The sequence below is a fragment of the Aedes albopictus genome, chromosome 2 (assembly GCF_035046485.1).
Source record: "Aedes albopictus strain Foshan chromosome 2, AalbF5, whole genome shotgun sequence".
In the NCBI taxonomy this organism is placed as follows: domain Eukaryota; kingdom Metazoa; phylum Arthropoda; class Insecta; order Diptera; family Culicidae; genus Aedes; species Aedes albopictus.
The window spans coordinates 88,135,468-88,141,942 of NC_085137.1; positions in this window are offsets into that span (position 1 = coordinate 88,135,468).

Genomic DNA, 6,475 nt, shown 5'->3' on the forward strand with positions numbered 1-6,475 from the left:
ATAATCTTTTGATTGGTGAGGGGGTAGCCAAAATGTTTGGGATAGGCAACTTTTTTTTCTCTCACAGAAAAGTTTAACAAGCTGTAACTTTTCATGAAGTGCATCCAAAATTCTCAAATTTTGACTGTTTGTCAATTTTTTATATGTGCATCATTGGTCCAATTTGGGCTCGATTGATTAATCTTTCGCGAAGCTAGAACCGTTCTCGTAAAACACGCTGTATGTGGTTTATAAAGTCTATGAGAGTTTCTTAAACTTGGGTTTTTGAACGTTATTGGGCTATTGCTGGTGAGGTGTGATCGGAGGTCAGCTGTAAGATGGCAACATGATGGCTTGGTCCACGCACACCTCAATGGCGGCGGCGCCACTTGGCAGATTGCTGCTGAAGTAGTCTGGGGGCCTGGTGGTCTACAGCGTTCGCTACGCTGACGCAATCGACGGGTCACCGCCGAAACCATATAGTGGAATTAGGACTTCACGGTCGGATAAATCTCTCTCTGCACGGCGCGGCGGCGGTTACGGAGCCTGAGAAGAATGGTCCTTGTCGATTAGACCAACACCAACGAAGTTGTTGGTATGGTCGATCGTATACAATCGGTAGGAGTAATCTGCGAATTATACCTATCATCCAAACAAAGGTCCTGGATGAACGTTCGGTCTTGCATGGCGGACTTCCTGAAATTTTATCAAGCCAATCCATTTATATTCCATTTGTCCTATCTTCCCTTCATTTTCCTATTTATCCTAGTTGATTTAATACATTTATCATAAACTACCGTCAAATGGGGTAACTTGCAACACTTTTCGAAGCCATATAATTGAAAATCTAATCATTTGAAATATACTGTAGAGCATCGTGTACACTGATTACCACGAGTATAATACTATGCAGGACTTTAACTACCAAAATACGTTGCCATCTAATCAGGAGGTGCGAAATACGTGCTTGTTGCAAGTTACCCCATCTGTGGGGTAACTTGCAACGCATGAAATGAAACTAAGTTGGCTACCAATCAACTGCACTACAACATTCTAGTTCTTGGTCATATTATAAGGGTTGGTGGTTATTATAAGCGAGAGTAGATCGCTACACAGCAGGTCTTACGACCCTCAAATATAAAACATGTATGGATCTCATGACTCAGTACTGGTTACAAAATGTCAACAATGCTTAATGTAATTTGTTGAAAAGGTAAAGTCAGTCATCTTAAGGTAATTTTCAGTTTGAAGTGGTATTTGGCTTCTTCAGCTAGAAGAACATGATTTAAACACCCACACCCACAAAAAAATGGTAAAATTGAGTCGACATTTGAAAATGAGCACGTTACGTAATTAATAATTGATCCATTCCGATTATTTTCATCCGAAATATCTTGAAATGAAAATAAATTATAGAAAGTTTTGTAAATTTCAACTGTTGCAAGTTATCCCACACTGATTGTCGAATATGATAATGATTTTTTACATTACTTAGTCGATAAGTTTATCAAACTTTTACCGTTCTGATAAACTTACCATTAGGTACCCTAACTGCAAGCAAGGTCATCAGACTTATCGCACTTTCCATAGGAGAGAGGCAAAGCACGATTTTCATATACAGTTTCTCAGCAACATGCACAATATAAAACAATATTGAGATAATTGTACCTTAATGGTTGAAATTTAAGTAAATCTATTAAAGCCGCAATTCTGTGATATTCCATTGTCCCTCTATCTGATATCTTCGTTTGCGCGCAAATATGAACGACATAAATCTGCAGAACTGCATCAAACTATCAACCCAATTGCTATGTACAGCATACTTCCCGTAATTAATAGGATTCAAGTGACATATGGATTTATGATTCCATCTACTAAATTTGCAATACCAATCAATAAACTCAAATTTAAATCGGTTCACTGAATGACGTCTGATGCGATGCGTGATTCTACATGATTCATTGCCTTCCTGCTCACCTCCCAAAGCAATTGTATTCAACACATACCCTCACGCCACATCTACCTGAATTGAATACGTTCTTCAGGAGGAAATCGATTGAAAACGCTAGCTTAATTCGTTTCCGCGATGAAACAATGAAATCGCGTTTGTTGGAGTTTTCGACTGTACATGGGGGAAACTGCGGTAATACGCACCCCCGGGGCAAAACGCCCTCACGCTTTTTCATTATATAAATGAAGATCCGTCAGATTCAAGCAAACTAGACGTAAAATTGAGCCAGACATGACAACAATATTCTAATGAAAAACGTGGAAAGCGTTGATCTTCCACATTTGGAAGGATTGTCTAAAATTAGAAGCTCACACAATTTAAGCGATTGCGCTCTAATTATATGAAATCAACCTTTTAACTACCATCCACCTCCTTCACCTTCCATTTGCTGCCGTAGAGTAATGCGGGGCAAAAGTTCGCACCTAACAGACTTCACAAAATAACTAATAAACGAAAAGAAAACAATATCATTTTTCTTCGTTAAACGGGTCCCTATCATGTTGCCTTCAAAACGTAGTACTAGATTTTTTCGCATTCCTTTTGTAGTTTTAGTAATACAATTTTTAATACAAGTACTCTCATGCGAACTTTTGCCCCATAGTGGGGGCAAAAGTTCGCATCATGCGGGGCAAAAGTTCGCACCTTGTACAAGATAGTTTATTGGTGTGATGTTCATTTATTTCATGTCAATTCATGTTCGTCTTTTGACTCTAGCCATGAAAACTGTTTCCTTCTGTTCTTAGCATTACGGCCCATCTGGAATACGACCTAGTGTTCAACTTTTGTATAGAATGTTTTTAATGAAGACTTCCACAACTATTAACTAAGAGTTGTCCTTTCCAGCGTTACTGAAGTTGTCAAAATGCATTGTGGGGTGATCATAGAGATACATGTTGCACAAAATACATGAAAAAAAAAATTAAATATGCAGCAAAACTGTTGAACGGGACCGTTATCGAATCTTATCCCCGTCAGTATGGTGATGAGTAATAGCTGTCAATTTACAAACTAAGCTATGAAAGACCCCGGTAAAGTAGATGAACATAAGAACTTCAGAAACATACAAAAAGACACAACGAGGATGACGAAGAAAATGTTTTAAATATTTTTAAGCCATTTTTCATTTCTTGATTTAAATGGGTGAATATAAAGTTTGCCTTACAAAGGAACTTCTCATGAAACTAAGTTCAAACCCTCTGCCGGAACGATTTCAGGGTGCATACCACATATATTATACATATATAGTAGTTTCTATACGAAATCATCATTGCTTCAATGATTCTGTAATTATATTGATGTACTAGATTCAGAAATCAAGTGCGAACTTTTGCCCCACAGCTACTGCGAACTTTTGCCCCACTGTCGAGGTTTTAACAATGTCCCTTTCTGCAAGAAGCACTAGTAGTTTATTGTTTATTCGAGTGCACCTCTCGAACTACTATGGAATAACGGTTCTCCGACATCAAGAGGTTATGAGATTCTTCTTCTTCCTATTACTACAAATTCTTATTCCGAAAGGTCCAAAAATTCTATCAAAACACCTAGAAACACATTTTTTCGCATAACTCTACCAAACCATAACGAAATCATTCCAATTGTTATTGACGAGTAACTGACCTGATTATGTGTCGAATCCATACAGAATTGTTTGGGTTCTTAACTTGAGCTCAGAAAAATACCCACTGCGAACTTTTGCCCCGTGCGAACTTTTGCCCCGCATTACTCTATATAGTAAGATGGAGCCGCCTGGTATTTCATTAGAATTCAAAACGGGAAAGGGGCCGTCCATATACCACGTGGACAGCTTGGAGGGGGGAGGGGGTTAGCGAAAAGTCCACGCTTGTCCACGTAGAGGGGGGTGGGGGTTGGTCAAATGTCCACGTGGACAACATTGACATATAAATTAGGAAACATGAATCAGCAAACGAAACACATTATGTCGCATTATTGATGAGATTTCTCTTCAACAGTTCTTTCATACATTAATTTTATTATACATTGTCTTTAAGTTGTAAGTTACTTCTTCAAAGGAAAAAATCATTATACTGATTCACAGACTAATTTGTTTTAAATTATCAGAATTTCTAATTACTTAGTTTTCTTCATCGAGGAATATACTGGAGATTTAAAATGGAGTGTGGACCATGCGAATGTTGGTGTTTCAGTCAGAAAATTTTCATTGAAGTTCTGTATGAATTTTTCTAAGTTTCATATTAAATTTTTAAACTATTTCAAAGTTTCAAAATACATGTAGGGATTTGCAGACTTATCACAAAAACTTTTTTTTGTAGGTTCCTTTAAAATTTAAGATGTTTCTAATGGATATTAAAGTCTAAGCCTCACCAATACAATTTAGTTGCTGTAATTCTTGGTTTTTGTAAGAATCTAAGAAATATAATCTTATCTCAACAAAAATCTAAGATTTAAAATTACCTTATCTCAACAAAAAAATCAAACAATCATAGATTGAATAAAAATACTAAAAAACACCATCCTCAACCAGAGCCTGTACAGACTAAACATTGAACAATCACTAACATTAGGCGATAGACATTACACGAAAAACACCCAATGAAGAATTTCCGTTGGACGAAAATTTTTCACCAACTGGAGCAAGAATCGAACCCACACTCTCACAAACATTAGGCTGAATTAAAAACAATGTTTAAAACTTTTAGATACCTATTTTGTGCATCTTGTTTGTATTCTATGTAAAGCTATAGAATATTTGTATTTTAAAAAGTTTTCAATTATATTTAAGACATGATTTACAAAAAAAAACGATATTAAAATAGTTATTTATGCAACAAGTTGCAAAATGATGATTTTTTCAGCACGAAAAAACAGCCATCGAGTACAATCCTTACTTCCTACACAAACGCATACTGAGAAAACATGCTAACTGGCGACCACGTGTATTAGCCAATGTTTCCGATCAAGTAGACAATTGAGTAGGCCGCCGATACCGTCGGTATAACCATAGACTAATTTCAAGACCTCGATGTTCCAAAGAAAACCATTAAATTTTTCTGTGTCCAGCCTGGTACCCAGTAAATATTCATTACCGTGTATTTTTTTCCGTGTAAATAGCCTTTTGTGCAAATTATATTTAGCGTGTTACACCGATCTGATAGCTCTGACAGTAAGGGACTAAACATAAATTACGTAAAGTGAGTACCGAGGATTGTTCACAATCTGCGAACTTGACTGCGGAAAAAATCGCGACCATGACGCCGCTGGTATGACTGTCACAAATTTTCAAGCTTTCCTCCAGTTCAGTCTGGTATTTTTCCTTCAAAGAACAGTGCATCTAAAAGACAAATGACTCACGGGAAGTTCCTGGACACGAAAGGGATGGACTTCAGGCAGTTTTGATTTATTAGCAGTGAAAAAGAGTGTAAAATTAACGTCGAATTGACCGTTTGAGAAACAGTGCCGAAAAGTAGTACTTTTCGGCACACTTAAGAGTGCTGAAAAGTAGTACTTTTCGGCATACTTGTTCAAGTATGGAAAAGTAGGCCATTTCGCTACCTATTAGCCGATGGAAAAACAATTACTTTCGCAACGTAACTACAAAAAAAAAAACTTTTCAAAATCACTTTTTCTATTTTTTTTAGTAATATGAAAAAAAAACTTTTTTTCTGATGTCCACGTGGACAATGGGGGAGGGGGGTAGGGGTCAATGAAAATTCCACGCTTGTCCACGGGGAGGGGGGAGGGGGTCAAAAACCATGAATTTTCTGTCCACGTGGTATATGGACGGCCCCAAATGCCAGAGGTCGTATTGCCCCATCTCAAGGTGCGTTTTGCTCCCAACAGTTTTTCAGCACCCGAAACGTAACACTTTTTCAAATGGTTAATTAGATTCGGTAGAATTGATTTCACGCAGACCAAAAGTTGGTGTCTCTTAGTCAAATAAGTAAACTAACTTTCAAAACGCAGGACACCCATAAATTCATCTTAATCTTAGTTATTGGGCCACGTTTTCTTAGGGGGTGCATATTACCCCACGTTCCCCTACCTACCTATCTATCTAACGTTCTCTCATGTTCAGCATCCAACCCAGAAGAGGAAGAGTGCCAGCCAGTGTCATCATATCCCTCCTCCAGGATGGATACCTATGTTGAACATGAACATCCGCCGAGGAAGGAGTTACAATGGACACCAATCGACACCATCATCGGGTTTGCAACGCAAGGAGCATTTTGTGGGAATCGATCGGAGGGAATCCGGTGCTAAAGGAATGTGATACTTCATTGGAAGATTAAAGTCGAATCCCATCGGGTCGGGATTTTTTTCAGTTTTTTTTCTGGTAATTATTCAACAAGTATTATATTTTCCCTTTATTTAAATAATAATAAAATACAATGTTTCTAAATATATCATTGTTTGGTTTTCGGTAGCAGTAATAAAATTGGAATATCCTAAAATAGATTGAATGTATTGTGTTACTTTTTTTGCATGCCTAGAGGATGTCTTTCAGTT